General features: G+C 39.1%; 1 protein-coding gene across 2 annotated transcripts in view; it reads right to left on the bottom strand.

Moving 5' to 3' along the window:
- LOC150077341 (uncharacterized) overlaps positions 1–22,386 on the bottom strand; it is a 147,806-nt gene that overhangs the window by 81,890 nt on the left and 43,530 nt on the right. Inside the window, exon 2 of one of the 2 annotated variants that reach the window (XM_090386005.1) lies at positions 2,652–2,784. The gene's annotated coding sequence lies outside the window, so the exon portion shown is untranslated. The remainder of the gene's footprint in view (positions 1–2,651; positions 2,785–22,386) is intronic. The other variant, XM_090386006.1, reaches the window with a different exon arrangement.

The raw sequence follows: 22,386 nt of genomic DNA, 5'->3' as shown, positions 1-22,386 counted from the left end.
AAAATAAGAAAAATGAAACGTGATTCCAAACTTTTAGACGGGGGTTTATGAAAATTGGAAAGGCCGGCACAGAGTACAATTTGAATCCTATGGGATGAACTGGAATGTCGTAAGTACCAGATCAACACGTCCCACATGCGTAGCTCAACTGATCTAGGAGGAATGGAGGACTATACTTACTACAGGCGGTAGTTCGTTGGTGGAAAGACTATCCGAATGGAGCACGCCATAGCAGCTAAAAGCAAGACCGACACGCTTGAAGTGAGTGAGAGTGACGTGAATGTCAAACCGAAGTGTGCGTGGATATGTTTTGGAGGGTGGTGTATTTGTTTGGTTACTACAATATCTTAGTTTCCGCATACATACAATTATGTAAAACAGAAACATATATTGTTGAAAAAACTTAATTTTATTTAAATTATTCTAATGACATTTATTTAGTTAAGTAATTTATTTCCTTTTACTAATATTATTTTTGTCATCCCTAAAGTTGCGTTCTCAGAAAGATTCAAGTGGTTGTATACTTGAATGTTATTCCGCTATATGCCATTTATTTTTGAATAAACAGATTGTACTCTAACTGCATACAACTTGCCCATCCTCCCCTTCAGGCTGAGGTTCGCTTAAAAGTAGAAAGATGGCAGTAGTGTAATAATAAATTTCGAGACATTTCCACTAAGGAAACATTCTAGTGTTGTAATTTCCAGCTATTATTTATAATTGCGTTGTAGCTGTGGTTACTTCGGTATTCTAAGTACCCTTTTCTTTCAACCCAACTTAATTACAAGTGCTACAAATTCTGAAAAGAAAAAGCTTATTCTCTGTTTTTTTTTAATGTTCTAATTAGTTTTTTTTTTGTACCTTATCTAGTTGCTATCTGTAATTATTGATCACTAGATAAAGTTTATTGATCACCTAAGTTTTATCCAGTTAACGTGGACTGCATCTTAGCCACCAAAATCTAAAGCAGAAAAGTCAATTTTTGTGTGCAAACTGCTCCAAAAAATTTTTATTTCTTTGAAACTGTAAAATAAATAAAATTTAATAGTACAATTTGCATTACACTAGTGATTTCTTTTTTTTTTTTTTTTAAATCTTTTTTCTTTCCCCACTTCCTTTGTGGGGAAAGGAAAAAGGGTCACTAATCCTCCCTTTTCATTTCGCTGTCATTCATGCACAATATCCCACATATTCTTTAAAAGACTGCCTGTTTTCATTTTGATTTTCTTTTTCTTTTTTTTAATGAGCAAGAGGCGGTAAAGTTGCTTCCCAGTGATGAAAGGAACCTGCAACTCGGTATATTTGAGTTTTTGGAGGAAATGAATTTGTTTCGGGGGCATGATTTTTTTTTAGATATCTCAAATGATTATCTACAAAGCAGTATTTTTCCACAAGAGAACAATTAATACGCTTAATTAATAAATTCAACTGTCTCACTTTCGAAATCAATTCGATGAAAATCGAATTGATTAGTAGGCACAATCATGCGATGCGGACGACCAGCAGCATGAGGCCAGATCGAAACGCGGCTTTAATTCCTTACAACGCAACTCACGAAAAAGACCCATTTGGAACAAAAATCTACATTCAATATGTCATATTCCAGTGAATTTTCTTCTTCTGCCCTCTCACAATCCGTAAGGTGTTTATTTTCCTCTTTAAACAGATTTTAGAGCTTCTTGTTCCCTTGCTAAAGCCATTGCCCGTAATTTCAATAAATCCTTGCTTTCACCATTTTTGCATCCTTGTGGTGCTGTTACAACGTCATCTAACGATACCACTTTCTCCTACAGGTCTTGAAAATTTCTCCAGTTGTTCTTACGTTACTCTGTGCCCCAGAGTTAATACCTTTGTGTACGGCCTTCCCTCATTCTTATTTTTCCTGCATAAATTTTTTAAATACAATCCAACAATTCCCTAATAAAGGAGACAAATCTTTACCATTCCATTATTGTCCTTACCCAAAGTTTTTCTAAGTAATAGAGAAATCCAGTAAGCTTTCGCGATCTCGAAGTCTTCCAATTGATCGATGACTATCAATATGGATTTCATTACTGTTGAGCCAGGAGTTTTCTTGTTTATGTTTTTCATATTTGGACAAATTCGATCAAAACATTTAGACCTGTCGCTTAAGACTTTAAGGGTGTTATATTTCGAATAAATGCCTTTCCAGGAAGTTTCTCCTATAGTTTTCTTTTACTGGTTGGCCAGTTTTCTCACTTTCGCCCTTCATATACGTTGATAATAAACTGGCTTCGTCTTCTCCCAACAAATATCAGCGTATCTCAAGTGTCCTTTTATACTTATTCGTTTTCTCTTCTATATCAATGACTGCCTTCCATTGATTGGAAATCCCATCCACAGTTTTTGATGGATGGCATTTCACTTCATTCCACTTTCCTGTTTGACTTACCTGACATTATACTGAAAATTTTAATTTCTTCCGAATAACTTCGAATTCTTTAAATGGTAATTTCCAGATCATTCTCCAGAATTCTTAATAATCTCAAACAAAAATAACCCCAGAATTCTTAATAAACTCAAACAAAATAACTTCAAAATAAGTGACTACAGAATCTCAATTCTTTATTAATTCAATTAATTTTTAATTCTAATTTAAAAAAAAAAACAAAAGAAAGGAATATACTTACAAAATGCATTATGTTGACTCTTCCTAAAGTTGCGATATCTTTATATACAGCGTCATCTTTCTGGTTGTTTTTTTTTAATTAATGACAGAGTTAAAAAGTAGTGAAGAGGCTACTGCAGTTCATTAGTTGCCTACTGAAAAAAAAAAAAAAAAAAAAACATTTTTATGCGAAAAATGCCAGACAATATATGGAGTAACTATTATGTGATTTCTATGTTAATTTGTAGCTAAATATTGTCCAAGACGTGTCCACACGCACAGATCACTTCTCTGCCTAAATATCAAAGCATCAGTTATACTAATATTCAGTGCGATGATGGAGAACCATTTTTTTTTGTGTCTTCTTTAATCGTCTTGATTAGATGAAATATATCGCGTGTCGCTTTGGTTTATTTTCAACTAACTGTTGAACAATTGCATTTGAAAACAGTATTAAAAAACAGCGGAAAATCGAAAATCAAAATACATTGAAAACAATATTTTACAACCTCTTTCAGGGACAATAATGAACAGAAAATTACACACTTAAAAATATAAAAGTTTTTTTTATCTACTTCATTAATTTTTATAAATAAATTATGTATAAAAATAATGATAAATGATATATTTTAGTTTGATAACCACGGTTCACTGTGTGTATCATATAAATCATATTTGGTGTTACCTTGATATTTGGCAGTGCGAGGTAATAGTCCAAGCTGATAAAGTGCAGTGCAGGCAAGCTGCTAGGACAGTTCAAGGGGTTCCGTCAATGATATAAAGCAACTTTGCAAGCAGGAATAAAGAGGTAATCATCCTATTGTATGCTTTTATCGCGGAGATACCTAAATGACGTGTATGACGTGCTATATAATAAACTATTGAAAAAGATCACTTTCACCTATTTTCACTGCTATGAGGATTAATGATAGGGGATATAATCAGTATTTTCACACTGTATATAGGATTCGAAACGCTCACGATTAGGACTGTAACTTATCTGTGGTTAGACGAACACTGAATCCCAGAAACTCATTTGTAATAATAATAAAGAAGGTTGACTGTCGAATTTTCTAGTTCCATTAGGAAAATCTGTCACCTTTCGTGATGTTAAAATAATATCATTATATTTTTATATACGAGGTTCATTCAACAGATTTTTTCTATCAAAAATTTTATACAAAAAATAGTTAATTTGGTGTAGTTATAAAATGATTTAAGGTATTTACACTCACTTTGTCTGAATAATCTTCATATTTTTCTATAGACGAACACAAGGATTAATAATCTTTATAGATAGAAGTTCTCTTCAGTCTATTGTAGTCACTTTTCCCCTTCAGCAGCGCAACTTCGTCCAATTCAAGATATTCTACATGCATTGTGATAAAGAATATCTTTTCACATCTTTTCTCTATAACGGCTCCAGTTTATTCAAAGTAGATACTTATCTCAGAATTTCTTCCTTATCCACAAATTCCATCAAAATCGCACCTTTCGTGTTCCAGAAGACAATGGCCATCACTTTTACTGCCAACTGCACTGGACAAAGCTACTCCACAATACGACTCGTATGACTTCCATCTTTTTCAAGAGCATATTTTTCTAGAGCATTCAAGGGTGTCACTTATGGACGAAAGTTTAGAAATAATGACAATGATAAGGTTATTGCTAAAGTAAAAAGTATCTTAAAGAGATAAAAATGAACTTCTCCCTACAAGAAACATTGGCATTTATAGCCAGGTGCGAAAGCTACTGAAAAAGACAGAAATTGCTCTAGAAAATACTGTGTAGCATGATATAATAAGTTAATAAATATTTGCTGAGAAGAAAATTGTGGCAAAAAAAAAACAAAAAAAAAAACTTTGATTACATTTCGTACATATTATAGTTCCACATTAGGCAACATACTCAAGAATAATAAATAAATAATAAAATAGCAGAGATAAGATCGGATGATTTCGTCTTATTAGACAAAACCTTGAGAGAGAAACGAGACCTTGATTTGAAAAATGAAAATCAATTTATACTAGATTGCAGTTTCGAACTATGGAACACTAGTACTACTAAATGTTACATAAGGCTAATATAAGGATTCATGAATATATAACCACGTCGAAGTGAAAAGTCACTTTTCTGTGAATTACAGTTTTACAGCTGTAGACAATCACAGCTGTAATAGTTTTCATACACAATGACGAAATCCAATCCAAACATAGTACATACTCGTAGCTATACCTTTTTAAGTCTATGTTACATTTGTAGAGTTCTTCCGCAAAGCGTGGAATTGTGTAGCTAAGTTCCCCCCCCCCCACACCCCCAAAACACATTTTCTTGATTATTTCCTCCGGACTTCTTCTTCCCCAAAATCATATCCACGTCGAAGGGACGACAATTTGACAACACTAGAGGATATTAAAAGGAACAATACAAGTTCAAATATCTCTATAGGGTAGTGTCAATCAAGACTATTTTAACCTAGAAATCACTAGGTTAAAACATAGAAAAGATGAAAAAAATTCGAAGAATGAAAGAAGACATAACCCGAAAATTTGTGCTGACTTACATGAAAATAGAGATAAATACGTTACACGAGGGCTATTCAATTAAGAATCATCGTAATTTTTTTTCGCAACATATTTATTAATCATCCATATTTTGATGGTCCTTTTCAAAGTAGTCCCTCGCCTCCGTAGCCAGGTGGGCAGGAGCAGCAGTGCGTAGCACACACTTCTTGATTAGACCGGGGTTCGAGCCCGTGACCACCAAATACGGAGGATGCGGAAAGGTCAGGGTATGACCACCGCATATCCTCGGAGCAATATGGCCTTAGTTGCTAATGCTCCTAAAACCAAATAACAACAAAGTAGTCCCCATCTGATGAAACGCACTTACTCCAACGTTTCTCCCATTCTTCAAAAACATGGTGGAAGCCACTTTTTGACATATGTTTGAGAATCGCCTCCGATGTGTTTACTACTTCGTCTGACGACTGGAAACGTTTCCTCGCAGCTCCTTCTTTAACTCTGTAATTTTAAAAAAATCGCAAAGTGCAAAGTTGAGGACTATAAGGCGGATGACGAACACATTTAACATTAATGCTGGCTAAGTACTCGATGAAAATATGAGCAAAATGGGGTCTCGCATTGTCGTGATGCAGCATCCACCCACCTGCGTGCAGTTGAGGTTGTGTGTGACAAATGTGATCCCGCAAAGTGTGCAGTACAGCTCTGTAGTAAGGTCCCGTGAAAGTCGTATGACGTGGCACAACATGCTGGCCATTCCTTGAATGTCAAAAAAAAAAAAAAAAAAAAAAAAAAAAGATGACCATAACCCCTCCTGCAAAAACCAAAACCTTTGCTTTTTGCGGTGTTAGTGATGACGTAGACGTCTAGACTTCCAAACAGAGCTTTGTTGCTCACTCTATGTGTCGAAATGATAAAGCCATGTCTCATCCGCCGTTAGCACCTTGTTCAAAACCTTACCATCTTCAGTAACCGCCAAACACGTGTCATGTGCCAACGGTCACGGAGAGTACCGTGCGTGCTTCCTACTGATATTCGCAACGTCTCCTTACTCTTATACACGATTTTCTTTCACGATTACAGAAGCAGTGTGTAAGGTTTCTGTGGTGAGAGTAGTGGAGCTCGATTTCTGTGATTGAATCACGTCCATCTTTAAATATTCTAAACCACCTGTGAGATGTGCTATATGGAATCATAGATTTACCATAAGCCTCTTTTGACATTTCATACTCTTCAACTGATGTTTTCTTGAGATGCAAACAAAATTTGAGAGCAGCATACTGTTCCTTGCGTATACGTCCATTGTTACGTAGGCGAAACTGAACCCGAAACTGAATAAACTTGACCGAACGCCAAGGTCACACCGTGCACGAGTCAACTGCGCAGTTGCTATGTGATGCAGTTTGGTTTGGTAACAGTACGGTTGTTCATGAAAAATTATGATCATTCTTTATTGAACAACCATCGTATTTAAAAAATGATATCTGAAAAACTTCATTAAACTGAAGCTAAGTAATCATATTGCAGGCCTTTTTTCCCATTCCAACATGTAGTGGATTTCTTCTCTTTCCTACTCCCTAAAAAAGGGCACCACTTGTAGTTAACCCTCTCTCGGATTGCGATGTTATCAAACAAACTATTATATTAGGGTGGCCCGGTAATTTCTTACATATACCCGTATTTGTGTCTGTAAACTGCGGCGTGTTTCCTCTGGTCGCTTTGCCTGTTTTGCTAAACAGGCAAAGTTTAGCAAAACAGGCTAAGGCTGTTCTGGGGGAAAAACCTTGCCATCTACGGCCGAGACCGACTAACTCAGCCAAGGAGGGAAAAAAGCCCATTAAAGTTCCTCGCATCATCGACGGCATTCGAATTCGGGCCTTTCCCATCCGGTGGGGGGAGGACGGTGCTAACCGAGCAGACATTACAAATAGTAAGGTCAAGATGTTTTTGATTAATTGCGGTCTCCAGGGTTTCTCCTATATGCCGCTGTAGCATCCGAAAAGGCAAAAGGCCAAGGCCGGCAAGTGTACGTGTTTCGTTATGTTGAGTGTTTGAGCGCCGGCACGTGGCGACTTCGCAGCCAGGAGGCAGGGGACACCAGGTCCCTTGCCCCCTGACCCCTAATCTTGGCCACGAGGAGGCGAGTCAGGTCCACATTCTACCTGAGACACTTACTGAAGCTATCAGTCAAGCCTGGGAGTCCCGAATTTTCAAGAAAATAGCAGGAATTGTATGGGAAATGGTGAGGTAGGAAAGTGGATAGAAAGCAAGGAGGATGAATGGAAGAGGCATCCCCGAAAAGAAGAAAATAGAAGTAGAGAGATACAAAAATTTTAAAGGAAAGGAGAGGGAAGAAATCAGGAGAAATAGGGGAGTTGGTTAGTGAGGAAAGAAATAGAAGAGGGAGTGAAAAATAAGTAAGAAGATTATGACAGTTAATTGAGTATAGAGAAAGAAATATAGTGAGATAATCAGCAAATAAATAATATTTTCCCGTCTGCAAGATTAGCAGCATGGGGGAAAGTAAATAAGTTACACTCAAAAAAAGGAGATCAGGGAAAAACCGATCCCAGATCTCAAATAACAATTCATTTGAAAATGGTAACAGTTAGAATAAAACCCATTTTTAAGAAGTTAAGTTTCCATTAAAATTTAAATCAATCAAAATACACGGCCAGAAAACTGACCACTTTACTGGCTTAACAAACAAACAGAACTATGTCTAGTAAAACGTTGTGCAATTTAAAACCGTAGCTCAAACCGTTTTCCTCTGCTTGCACCTTCACGATGGTGGGACTGTTAGTAATCCTGGGTATAACCTCCATGCACAAGCACATGGTGGGTGACCACCCAGGTGTGAACCAACGTAAGCAGGGGTCGAGGTGTGGCGCCCACACCACATGGAGGAATGCCGCCCCTCTATGTTACCAGGCAGTACTAGGTGGTAGATGACTCATCAACCGGTGAAATACCACCACTTTGCTTATTGGAGGCTTGAAGTGGTGGAACCCATGTTTAGTCTCTAGAGCTAAGTTCCGGTCAACCCTTCCCTATCTCTTCCATCATGCAGTATGATTGATGACTCTTGAGGTTATGATGAACGTTGTGGCGAGATCCAATATTCCTTACATTTCGAGGGTACAGCTCTAAAACGGTTTTCGCAGGCCGGCCGCTAGTTAGTACACCGGACCGAACCTATTGGTAACTCTCTAGGAGGCTTCCGGATCAGCTAGTGTATAATCTTGCTACCTCTACTCTGCCAGATAGTGACTGGAGGGAGTCCGAGTAGTGTGTATGCGGGGAGCATTGTCGAGGCCACGTTATGTCAAGGATCTGGGTATATTCTTCCCACATGTACGCCATATCCAAAAATTTCATTACTTCATACAGCATGTCCCACCCACTTTTTCTTACTATTGAATACACCATGAATTGTCAAACTAATAGAACAAGCTTATCTGCGAAAAGATCTAAACCTCCCAAGGATTTCCTAATTCATTTCACAAATATACGTGGTCTCAATTCTAATCTCAACGATGTCCATTTCCACTTGCAGTCTGCCAAACCCCATGTACTTTTTCTGACAGAATCTCAGTTATCGGTTGATTCAACTACTGTTCATCTCAGATGCCCAAATTATTCGCTGTATGATTCCTTTCGCCTCAAAGGTGGTACTTGTGCATATGTCCGTTCTGATATTCCCTGTCAGAGACTTGGCAATTTGGAATCTCCTCTCTTTGATCTTCTCTGGCTTAAAATCTCTCTACCTCATTGTGTCAAATTCATCTGTTGTCTCTACCGTTCTCCCAACTCCACTAATCACTTGGAGCTCTTTGACTTCCTCTCGTTGCAACTTGACTTTCTCCAGTCCAACTTTCCTAACAGTGAGGTAATTTTCCTTGGTGATTTTAATGTTCACAACTCCAGCTGGCTTCCGTTTTCTAGTCACACCGACCCAGCAGGTCGAGATGCTGAGGCTTTTGCAATTACTAATGACCTAGCACAGATTGTTCATTTACCTACAAGAATACCGGACAATCCGAATCATACAGCCAATACGCTCGATCTTTTTCTCACAAACAACCCTTCTAAGTACACGGTCGAAGTGAGAGGTCCTTTAGGCACTTCAGATCACAACTTGGTGATTGTCTCTTCTCCAATGGAACCTTTATCTCATGGCTATTCCCAACCTCGTGTTGTTTGGCATTACAAGAATGCAAAATGGGATGACCTGCGAGACTTCTTTTCTTCTTTTCCTTGGTCAGATTACTGTTTCAAAACTCCTGATGTCAACGTTTGCTGAGATCGTGTCAGTGAAATTATTTTTGCAGGAATGGAATCCTTTATCCCACACTCCACTTTAAAATCTCGTCCTTTATCTAAACCTTGGTTTTCCAATAAATGTGCTAAGGCTGTTCAAGAGAAGAATGTTGCATATCGTAATTGGCTTGTTTCTAATTCTTCAGTTTCATTTTCTGCCTACACCAAAGCTCGCAACAATTGTAAAGCAGTTATTAATCAGTCCAAACTAGAGTTTGAACAGGCTAAGAGTAGAAAACTTGCTTCTTGCCCTAATGGTAGCCGAGCATTCTGGTCTCTTGCCAAAGTTATTGGCCGCAACTTTTGCCCATCTCTGCTTCCACCTCTGTCCAAACCAGATGGTTCTGTTGTCACTTCAGCCAAGGATAAAGCTGACCTGCTAGCATCCCATTTTTCTTCCAGCTCATGTATTAATGAACTTGGTAAAACACCTCCCACCATTCCCAACACGGTCCATTCAATGCCTCCTGTGGTCTTCCGTCAAAAGGATATCAGAAGGATTTTGATGAATCTTGATGCTAAGAAAGCTCCAGGTCCTGATGGTATTTCTCCACTTGTTCTCAAAATCTGTGCTCCTGAACTTACTCCTATTCTTTGCCGCCTTTTTTCACTTTCTTATTCCAAAGGTGTTTTTCCTTCTGCTTGGAAATTTGCTCATATCCAGCCAGTTCCTAAAAAGGGTGACAAATCCCTCCCATCCAATTATCGTCCCATTGCAATTACTTCTACTCTTTCTAAAGTAATGGAGAAATCAATTAACCGCCAACTCTTAAACTACCTAGAAACCTTCCGTCTGATCAACGATCGCCAGTATGGATTCCGTCGGTGTCGATCCACTGGTGATATTCTGGCTTATGTTACCCATTTATGGACTACTTCAATGGAAAGGTTCGGTGAAACACAAGCAGTTGCTCTTGACATCTCAAAGGCTTTCGATCGTGTTTGGCATAAAGGTCTTCTAAACAAGCTTCCATCTTATGGTTTGCCAACTGTTTTTAGTAATTGGTTATCCAGTTTTCTCTCTGATCGCTCACTGAGGGTGATGGTAGATGGCTCTCTGTCTTCTAACTTCTCCACTAATGCCGGTGTCCCCCAAGGTTCAGTTCTTTCCCCCACTCTTTTCCTCTTGTATATCAATGACCTTCTTCCATTGACTGGAAATCCTATCCATAGTTTTGCCGATGATAGCACATTGCATTCAACTTTCCATTTTGAGAAACCTTGCCCTGCTCAATCAGCTTCAACTTCTCGAAAATCTGCTACCAATTCCTTAAATGCCGATCTTCAGGTAATTCTCCAGTGGGGCAAAGACAACTTAGTTGATTTCAACCCTTCTAAAACTCAGTCTTGTCTTATATCTCGCAAAAAGGATTCTTCTGCTCCTATGCTTATCTTTAGTGACACTCCAATTTCTAGGCAAAAGGATATATCTCTTTTGGGAATTACCCTGACTTCTAATCTCTCTTGGCACAAGCACATTACAAATATTGCTTCCTCTGCATCTAAAAAACTTGGTTTTCTCTTTCGCTCTCAGCGTTACTTTTCTTCCAAACAGCTGCTCACTCTGTATAAATCGCAAATCCGCCCTGCCATGGAATATTGTTCCCACATTTGGGGTGGTGCCCCCAAAACCTCTCTCAGGCTTCTTGATTCCATTCAGAAGAGGGCAGTTAGGTTAATTAATGATTCATCTCTAACGGAGTCTCTCCACTCGCTTTCTCATAGACGTACTGTTTCTGCTGCATGCCTCTTCTACAGATATTTCCATGGGCACTGTTCTTCTGAATTGGCTTCTATAATTCCCGCTCTCTCTTTCAAAACAGTCCGAACACGTGCCGCCACCAGCCATCATCCATTTACTGTCCAACTTCAAACCCACAGAACCAACTTTTCATCTTCCTCATTTATTCATTCAACTGCCGTTTTCTGGAACAACCTTCCTTCATACGTATTTCCTGAAAATTACAATCTACAGAAGTTCAAGTCCAATGTCAACAAATATCTTCTTTCGTCTTCTCAACCTCCAACCCAAGCACGGTACTAAGTACTATAGGTTCTAATACCTCTCGTGTTTGGGGTTCACATAAAAAAAAAAAAAAAAAAAAAAAAAGAACGGGGAGAAGCAAACAAAATCGCAGTGGAGGGTAAAGGCGACCTGAAGCCAGAACTCACAAGCAAAACATTGATATTAAAATTAAAACTAGATTAATTAAACCTTCAAAATGAGAAGATGCTAAAATGTGAGCATCTTCCCACATTTGAAAAGCTTACAAATAGACAAAGTGCAAAGTATATTAGTTGTCTGACGGCACCAGGGGTTTTCCCCATCTCCGCGTTGTGTACTCTGTTTGTGTAGCATTGAATTACACAAATTAGAATTAGAGATTTAAAACGTGTGTGGGGGAGTGGACGAATGTGTAGTGTTGTGTACCGTTGTTCTTTTGACCATTTAGCCGTTGGGCCCCCTGTTAGGACCCACCGTTACCGCACTTGGCCCCGGTGAGGCAGGTTCGGTACTCAGTAGATTTTATGTACTCTGGCAGGCCCTGCCACCTAGTTTCCGAAGATTTCAGTGGCAAGGGCCTATGTGAAAAAAAAGGAGGTTAACGCTAGGTTAGAGGGATTACAAATAGACAGCAGTTCTTACATGAGATGTTTAACTATCTATTGCATTGCAAAAAAAAAAAAAAACAGCCGTTTCGATGGTAACAGCCATCTCGTCGGTGGATGGCCACAATTGATTCCAATGCTTGGCTCATTTGTAGTAAGAATGCGAAGTGAATTTTTTTGGTGCGTTCAGATAATACAACTTAACATAGTCGGAATGATCGAGCAGTGCAAACAAACAAACAAACGAAAAAAACGAAATATGATCATGTGAAAGTATATAGCTTAACTTACCGAATGATCAATAAAACACAAGATGATGAAAACTGCTAGGTTCGGTGAAGCTAGCAGATATCAAGAGATAATATCGTTGTCTACTAAAGTTAAGAAATAAATATTATGATAATCCTTGATATTTTGTGTTACATTATCAACAAATAGCTATTTTGCATAATCACTTTTGAGGAGAGGAAGGTAACTATATCAAGTAGAACAATAAAGTCTCCTGACGCTATGTTGTTGTTGTAGTAAGGGTTTTTAGGAGCATCAGCGGCTAAGACCATATTGCTCCGTATATGCTGTCTGTAAATTGCATGTGTTCTGAGGTCGATTTTCTTCTTCCTGTTTGCTGGAAGGAAAATCAGAGATCCCGGGAGAAAAAACCATGCAACCTTCGCCTGAGACCGACTAACTCGGCGATGTTGTGAAAAGGGCCCATAAAAACTCCTCACATCATCAACGAGACTGGAACTCAGGTATTTTCCACCCGGTGTGGGGAGGAGAGCGATCCTACCAACTGTGCTACCGAAAAGGGCTTATTACCGCTATCAAAATTGCACACACACACACACACACACACACACACACACACACACACACACACACACACACACACACACACACACACACACACACACACACACACACAGGAACAGAAAGTGGAGATAGAATTACAGAAGCAGTTTCTTTAACAAAAATCGACTAATTCTTTAGTCTATCCACTGGCATTCGTCCAGCTACATTACAGATATAACGACAAAGTATTTCACACTTACATTAAAAAAAAAAACGTATTTTCTTTGCAAACCATTAGTGCTACGTAGCTATCGGCAGGGCCAGCGAGTTTTGGCTGAAATGATGGCTGTGAATTTTGGAAACAGCTTCTTACTCGTCCATAGGCTAAAAAATGATGATGAAAGAAAATTTTATTAATAGACGAGCATACAATTAATGTAATTCTACTAGATTCGCTCTGTTATAACAACACAGCATCTATTCAAATTTCCTGGAGGCTTTTTCAAAGAAAAAAGTTATTATGAAAAGTAGAAAGTAATTTAGAAATCGATGAACCTTATTATTATTTCAACATGGCTGAAATAATAATAAATTGCCTTAACTTGTGTCTCATTACAATGGAAGAAACTATCAAAGGAAATTCTTTTGTAAAAAGAAACTAGCAGAAGTGTTACCAAAACCACATATCAAAATCTGTTATCATAATGACACCCTGCAACATAGGGACGAAGAGACATAGGGATTATCTATTCCAGATTCAAGTCCTAGCTGTTATTTAAAATTTATAAAATGGAGGAGCTCTTACAGGGTTCGTGATGGTTCTCAACTTCCATGTTGACACTAGCCATCTATTTATCTTCTTAAGAAGCTCCTATAGTTCGGGACCCTATGGATAAAAGATCATAACCATCACCACCGAATTGTCTGCTGCAGAGGGACCCTCCCCCCAAGGGTGTGTTCTCTCTGCTGCCCTCTTTTCCGCATCTTTAGAACCCTTCCTCGCAAATCATGCTAACTTTACCACTTATGCCAAAGATGTAAAGTTCTTTATCGTTGCAAAATGCCCCCAGTTTCTCCAGTCTAACACAGTGATCTTCAACCGACAGTTACAAGAACTTGAAAATTACCTTCATTCGATTTGGGTCTTCATAAACAGAGAAAAAACTTCTCAACTTACTATTACCAAAAAGAGAAATATAAACGATGTGAACATCATGACTGGGAACTCTTTATTAAAAAAAAGTCACCCAGCATAAGGATTTAGGCCTCACCAGGGACAAAGATCTTACGTTCTTACCTCATTTTGATGCCACTCGGGAAAAACACATATGCAGCTATATGGGCAGTGAAACAGGAGATCTCCAACTTTCAAAATCCGCATCTTATCATTAACTACATTCTTCGTTGCATAATCAAAATTCCATTGTATGCCTCAACTATATGGTCCTCTGCACCCCATCTTACCAAACCAGGTTCCTATTCCTGGAATACTGGATTTTAAAATGGCTAAATAAGATTGCACGCCTATCGTGGCTGGTTTAGGCCATGTATTGTATTAACTCATTTGAGTATTCTGTACATAAATTGTGAAAGTGTGGCAATATTTATTCAATATTATCATGTAACTCGTGTCCTCTAACTGGATAGCTATAAAGGGACATCTCTTTAGAAATAAACTGATAATAATAATAATAATAATAATTATTATTATTATTATTATTATTATTATTATTGTGCCGTCTGGGCGGGAGGAGCCCCCTCCCACTCCATGGCAAACACTACAATGACCTCCATCAAGATCACATCGATAACATTGCTTCCAGTACATGGTTCACAAGCGGGACACTCTTCCCCGAGACTGAAAGATTCACGCTGGCCATCCAAGACCAGGTAATCAACACCAGAAACTATAGAAAACACATCGCAAAGGAGCCCGGAATGTCAGATGACACATGTCGACGATGCCGCCTGGCCTCAGAAACGATCCAACACATCACAGGGGGATGCAAGGTGATCACTCGGACTGAGTACGCTCGTAGACACGATTACGTAACCAGGATAATACATCAGAAGCTAGAAAGGAAATACCAGTTGACCAAAGAAAGTGTACACATTAAAAGTACGAACCGCTGGCAGTACTGGAAACCCCAACCCACAAGTTATTCTGGGACCGCGCCATAATAACGGATAAGGCCATTCCGCACAACACACCGGACATAACTCTTGTGGATAATGATGGAAAATGCTACCTACCTGATTGAAATAGCTGTGCCCAACACTAGCAATGTCCAGAAAACCCATGAGGAAAAAATTAGGAAATACACGAACCTAAGACATGAGGTCAAGGAGATGTGGCATATGCAAGAAGTAACGACCATCCCGATCATCGTGTTTGGCACCATCGTATGTAGGGTCGTTGGCACCATCGGTATGGTGCCAACGACCTACATAGCAAAAAAAAAACCTACTACAAAAAAAAACCTACATAGCAGGTTTTTTTTTTTTTTTTGTTGTAGTTTGGCGCATAGGCTTCTGTGGCCATAATGCACCTCCCAAGGTTTTTGCAGTACTTTGATCCAAGCCAGAGACGGGAATCGAACCCGCGACCTTTGGTTTGCTAGGCAGGCACTTTACCCACCCGGCTAGCCCGGTCGGCTCCCTACATAGCAGTCTAGCAGCAATAGGTCTCCCAGAGAACACCTACATGGAACTCCAGAAAGTCGCAATCCTGAACACCTGTGGGATAGTCAGAGATTTACTCGACCGACAGTAACACCAGACATTACAACCACCCTGTGTACTTGGCAGCAGTACCCATCACGGTGTGAAATCTCTCAATCAGAGAGAAATAATATAAGAGCAACAATAATAATAATTTAGATTTAGCAAAAATTAAAATCGGAAATTTTTAAAATTAAATTACTAAATCTGAATTAAATCTAAAATTTAAAATATAAATTACTCGATAAACAGTTATACAGAAAAATAAAGATGCTCTCTTAAAATGAAAACTTGGTCTCTATAATTCCTGAAATATATCCATATTATAAGAATATAAATATTGCAAAAAACTTAGGCCGACCGGGCTAGTCGGGTGGGTAAAGTGCCTGCCTGGCAACCCAAAGGTTGCGGATTCGAATCCCGCCTCGGGCTTGGATCAGAGTAGTGCAAAAACCTTGGGAGGTGCATTATGGACACAGAAGCCGATGCGCCAACAAAAAAAAAAAAAAAAGCAAAAAACTTACACATAATATAATCTTATTTGTGTTAATGGGTGTGGCTTAATTTAGGACTGTGATAAATCATCACAATGCTTTTTATCCCGCCCATGTACACACGCACACTAAACTGCTTTAAGAAAGTTCATATAAGAAAGTTCCAAAGTTTTGCTTCCGAGGTCTAATAGAAATTCTTCTCTGAGAGCTCAATTTATATGAAGAGCTGTACATCTGAATATGAACAAAATAGAAATGCGCATACTCTTTATGATGTTCAATATAGTTCTTAACAAGAAATATGCATTTAGTCAAAGCTTAATAAAGACCTATAGTTCTTATCTCAATTAACTCATATTCTCGATTTTAAGGCTATTAACCGTGTCAAATAAAAAAATAAAAAAAAAATACGCGAATCTTAAGCTTAATCTTGAAGCTATTCAGTTACAGCAAATTTCAGACAGGTTAAGAAAAATAAGTCTTATACGCAGGGTCAGGAGAAGGGGCAGTAATCGAGGCGCTTGCCTCCGGCACAAGGTTCGAAGGGGCGCAATAGTAAGGAGTTTTATTATAGTTTTCGTAATTGTGGAGGAAAGAGGGGCACATAAAAAAAAATATGGAAAGAAACTATGCCTCGGGTACAGAAGGGGGCACTCAGATATAGCTCCCTCGGGTTCAGAAATACCTTATCTCAGCTCTGCTTATGAACCAAACACTCGACAAAAACTCGTTTCTCGTATCAAGGCACATTTTACCACGAAATTTCTAGTAGATTTTACCACTTACACGCTTTTTTTTTTTTTTTTTTTTTTTTTTTTCGTTGTTACTGAATCACGAAGTGAATCCTTCAGTGAATGAAGGATTTTCTTTTATGATCCAGCTAGTAAATTAAAATTATTATTATTGCAGAGCCTTCTAATCAATGCAGAACACTCATTTATCTGTCTGACAGAAACGTGGCTCCAAAATAATAAGCAGCTGAACGCTCTGGCAGACAATTTAGGCTACAAGTGCATCGGTAGAGGGAGAGAAATCAAAAGGGGCGGAGGAGTAATGATGCTATATAAAACCGACTTCCAGATTGGGAAAGAACAAAGCTCTAATTCAGATAACTTCGAAGCTGTTATCGCCACATTCTCTGGTGAGAACAGCAAGGTACAGCTTTGTCTTATCTACATGCCACCAGAACATACGAGGGAGATCAGAAATGAGTTCTTTACCTGGCTGGTATCAAACTTAGACGTAAATATTGAGACAATCATCTTAGGAGATCTGAATATGCCGTTACCAAGGAATAAAGATGCAAAAGCAGAGCTAGACGCCACAGTAGAAGCACTCGGAATGAAACAATTAACAACACCTGCGACAAGAGGATTACAGTGCTTGGATTTAATTTATTACAACGTGCAAGATGTTAACTTAATAGACAACTCCTTACAGTTTTCCTCCGACCACTCTGCGCTTTCAATGGAAGTTACTCTTCGAAGACAGATTGCCGGTCAGAACTGCGACACACATCAGAGTAATGAATCAAATTTGATATTTTCCACAAAATATATCAAATGCGAGGTCATATTGCAATGTTTAGCGCAATATAACTTTCAAAGTCTACATAAGATGTCCACTGAAGAAGCCATAGATGAGATTTCGAGGTTACTCTTGCAGATCGCCCGTCTAGGAGCAGCAAAAGTATTAAAGATCTCCGACAGAGCGAACTCTTGGTTCACTCCACAAGTAAAAGTTATGTTTAAAAAGAAGCAAAAGCTCTACCGAAAGTGGAAAAGAACTGGGCACCCGACTGATCGGACTATGTACAAACGCGAAAGGGCACAGTTCATTCGACTGAAAAGACAAGCGTACTTTGAGGTTATGAAGGAAAAATTAAAAAAGGGAAAGAGAATAGTTAGCGAGAAAAACAACAAAAAAAGAAATGACGGACCAGCTGTTTAGAGAGTGGACAGAAGTCACATTCGGAAAACCTTTGAATGAAAAGCAGAAAAATTGTGAGGAAAACAACCGCGAGATGCAGAAAATGATTGAAAAACTGACGGATCCCACTGGCACTAACCAAACTAGAGCTAGAAACATATTACGTGAAATTAATATCAGCAGGGAAAACTTAAAGGAGGCTATTAACTCGCTCCCCAGTAAAGCAACGATCGGGCCGGACCAGTTCCCGCTATTCATGATAAAAATATGTAGCGCTTACATAATCGAACCGCTCTCCACCACCTCTTCCAGCGAATACTAAGTGAGGGGGTTATCCCGGAAAAATGGAAGAGATATTACGTAAAACCAGTTCCAAAAATAAGCAATCCTAAAACCAGTAAAGATTTCAGGCCCATCGCAATCGGATGCTCTCTGCAAAAAATATTTGAAAAAGCAATCCTGAGCACCATCAATCAGCACTGCTTTGGGGACAGGCCAGAATACTTACATTCTGTGCTTCCTCGAAGGTCGACTATTACTAATTTAATGGAGACTCTACTCCGAATACAGCTAGCTTTAAACAATAAACAACAGTTGGACATCGTTTTTCTGGATGTTGCAGCAGCCTTCGACAACGTCTCAATCCCAGCTATAACAGTAATCCTCAAGGAGTATTTCCTCATTTCAGGAAGCACTTTAAGCATTCTCACTAACACCCTTCAAGAAAGACAAATTATCGCAATAAACGGGAAACAAACAGCATCTTACTGTATCTCCAGGGGAGTACCTCAAGGGGGCGTATTGTCCGCCACCTCCTTTGCAATAGCACTAGCCCCATTTTTAGCTCAAAACTGTGAACAATTTATTACATATGCTGACGATTTGAAATTTTTTTAATCTCTAAAGAACAAGAAACTGCACCCCATCTATCAGAGGAAGCAAACAAGGCAATCAAGAAGCTGGAAGAATATCTGCACTACATTGGCCTGAAACTTAATGAAAAGAAAACTGCCCAAATGACCTTCACCCACAAAAAGAAGAAAAATGAAATTACGATTTTTGTGAACAATACCAGAATCCAAAATTCCCCCTCACATGTTGACCTTGGCCTTAAGTGGGATGAAGGATTAAACTTCATACCTCACTTCGAACACATTAGGAAAAAGACATACGCAGCACTGTGGAGCACTAGACAAGAACTCACCGGTCTCCGAAGCCCTCATCTCATGATTCAATACATCCTTAAATGCGTTACACCGATTCCGTTGTACGCATCGACTATCTGGTCATCAGCCCCTGAGAGCAACATCAAGGCCTTCTTAGGAGTAGAATACTGGCTCCTGAGATGGCTAAACAAGATTGCCGGGAAACCGTTTACCATCTCAAGAGCGGTCTTGTCTGCCAATCTGGACATCACACCCTGGAAGTATATCATCACAACCAGAAACATCTTAACTCTGGCAAAGCTACTAACGGAGAGAATAGATTCGCCGAAAGTGGGAAACGTGATCACTCGCCCTCGGATGATACGACCGAGAATAAAGAGGGAAGAACCAAGTCTCAAGTGCCAACTGACTCAATTGGACTCTCTGGGGAGATTTTTCCCAGCAAATACTGTGAATTATTTTAATAATTTAAATATAGATCCAGAGAAACTATGTACAGACAAAATGTATAGGACAGAAATCTTTGGTAATGTGTATCGGCAAGTATAAATATAATAAGAAGACTAATTTAATAATTTATATAATAATATTTAGCATTTAACAACCATTTGCAATTAATTAAATCAACTTAACAATTAATTCATTAACCACATATTCTGTGTTTTTGCATCTCCAAATTTTGTAAATAAGTTCATGTAAACATGCTTGTAAATACTATAATGTAACCACACCCTCTAGCCACGTGCTGTCTGTCTCGAAAGAGAAATAAACAGATAATAATAATAATAATTATTCAGATAGATTACATTTATAATAACTAAATTTATTTACAGAGGAATTTACTACAAATAATCATTGCGTTTAAGCCACTCCCTTGATTATAGGTGACTAGTCCAAATGGGACAAATCATGCGCATATACAGTGGCGGAAAAAAAAAAAAAAACTGCATCACCTTAAAAATGTAACATTTGTAGTGAAATGTATTGTTTGATTAGTCATTTTATTTGTGGTAAAGCAGAGGTATTGCGTCAGATAACGCTTCTATTGCATCAGACAGTAATTGCAAGGTATTGCATCAGCCGATTCTATAAATAAGGCGTTGGAATGGTATACACGCTCATTAGTATCCTGTTTTGCGGAGGTGTAAGCATTTGTTCAGTTGACACCAAGAAAAAAATTGTAGCTGTTGCTCGGCGCCTCCGTAGCCAGGTGGGCAAGAGCAACAGTGCTTAGCACACGCTTCTTGATTAGACCGGGGTTCGAGCCCGTGACTACCAAATACGGAAGATGCGGAAAGGTCAGGGAATGACCACCGCATATCCCCGGAGCAATATGGCCTTAGTTGCTAATGCTCCTAAAAACCAAATAACAACAACAACAATAGCTGTTGTTCTGTCCCAGGAAGAGCTTTCTACGTGTGCTATCGCTAATAAAATAGGCTACTACCAGTCAACAGTATCCCGGGTGTGAAATTAAAGCGTGAAACTGGTGATGAGAAGAGAAGACCTGGATCAGGCTGTAAGAGAGTGACTGCGCCTTCCCAAGATCGATATTTTAAACGGCTATGCCTTCGTAATCGCCATGCTGGTGCTCCTGATCTAAAACTGGACTTTGAGATGACCTCTAGTGTTGAAACAAGTGCACGAACTATCCAAAGACGGCTTTAGTAATGTGGTCTGCATGCCTATCGGCCCAAGAAGAAGCCTTTGTTGACCCTGCAAATGAGGAAGAAGCGACTTGCTTGGGCTAAAATGCGTGTTTCATGGACAAAAGAGCAATGGGACACCGTCATCTTTTCTGACGAATCGAAATTCTACCTTCATGGCTCGGATGGGCGCGATATGTCAGAAGACGAAAATCGCAGGCACACCATCCTGACTGGATAACAACGACTGTAAAGTTCCCTGCAAGTCAAATGGTCTGGGGATGCATAACAAGCAAAGGGGTGGGACAAATTAAGTTATTAACGGAACGGTAAATGCAGAAACCTACACTGCTATCTTGGAGGAGTGCCTGAAATCCGTTATTGGGAATCACTACACAGACGTCCAAAACTGCATTTTTCAACAGGACTCAGCACCTTACCACACAGCAAAATTGGTAAGTTTATGTTATTTAGATTTAATGATGAGTTTGTCTTCTTGTTTCACAAGGATTAAAACATACTTACACCAATGTTTTCCCTCGTTTTTCTCCCTTAAAGTGCAGTCATACCTCAGAAATGCTGGCATTACAGTGTTGGACTGGCCTGGCAACAGTCCAGATTTTAAAATTGCTGGTACATAATGTCGTCTAAAATTGCTCGGAAGAAGCCAACAAGTAAGAATCAGCTGGAGGAGAGCATTGTAAGGGTGTGTACCACGAAATTGGGCAACCGTATATACAGAAGTTAGCATTAGCAAAGATATACGATGCAAGAAAGCAAGCTTATGCAGCATCAGCCAAAACAAAAAAAAAAAAAAAAAAAACCTCCCATTTCACCCCTCCATTCATTCCAAATGCCTATCCATCTCAGTCTTAAATTTATTTAGGCTATTATTTCCACAACAAAAGATGGAAACCTGCTCCACCAAACAACTACCCGCTGGCTAAAGGCAAATTTCCGCACATCTATTGTACAACTATCTTTCCTCAATTTGAAACTGTGCCCCCTCAGGTTCTTAGTCTTAGCAAGAGGAAGAATCCGAGGGGGCACAGTTTCAAATTGAGGAAAGATAGTTGTACAATAGATAGTTGGTAAGAGCACCCCTTTGTTCCCCTCACCAATCTTGTTGTCCTTCTTTGTACTCGTTCTAGCAACTCTACATCCTTCCTAAAATGAGACCTCCAGACCTGTACACAATACTCTAGGTGTGGCCTGACCACTGCATTGTATAACGGGATAATCACCTCCCTGTCCCTGCTAGCAAAATTTCTATATATCATTGACAAGACTCCATGACATGCCCTGGCCTGGCAGCCCGTCTGCACTGCTCAGCGAACTTCATATTTGACTGCACAATTACCACCAGATATTTTTCACTTTCCGCTTCCCTGAGTGTAGTACCACACAGTCGGTACGTTTTCTTCGGTTATTGCTACCTATATGCAGTACTTTGCATATCTCAATGTTAAACTTCAGTTGCCACTTCTCAACACATCTACCTAACTTTTCTAGACCCTGTTGCAATAGCGTACTGTCCTTACTGTCGTTAACAACCCT

This window comes from Mastigoproctus giganteus, chromosome 12 (genome assembly GCF_048544385.1).
Source record: "Mastigoproctus giganteus isolate SK-2022 chromosome 12, ASM4854438v1, whole genome shotgun sequence".
Taxonomy (NCBI): Eukaryota; Metazoa; Arthropoda; class Arachnida; order Uropygi; family Thelyphonidae; genus Mastigoproctus; species Mastigoproctus giganteus.
The sequence above is the reverse complement of the archived record's forward strand: the minus strand, read 5'-3'. Positions and strand labels throughout refer to the sequence as shown.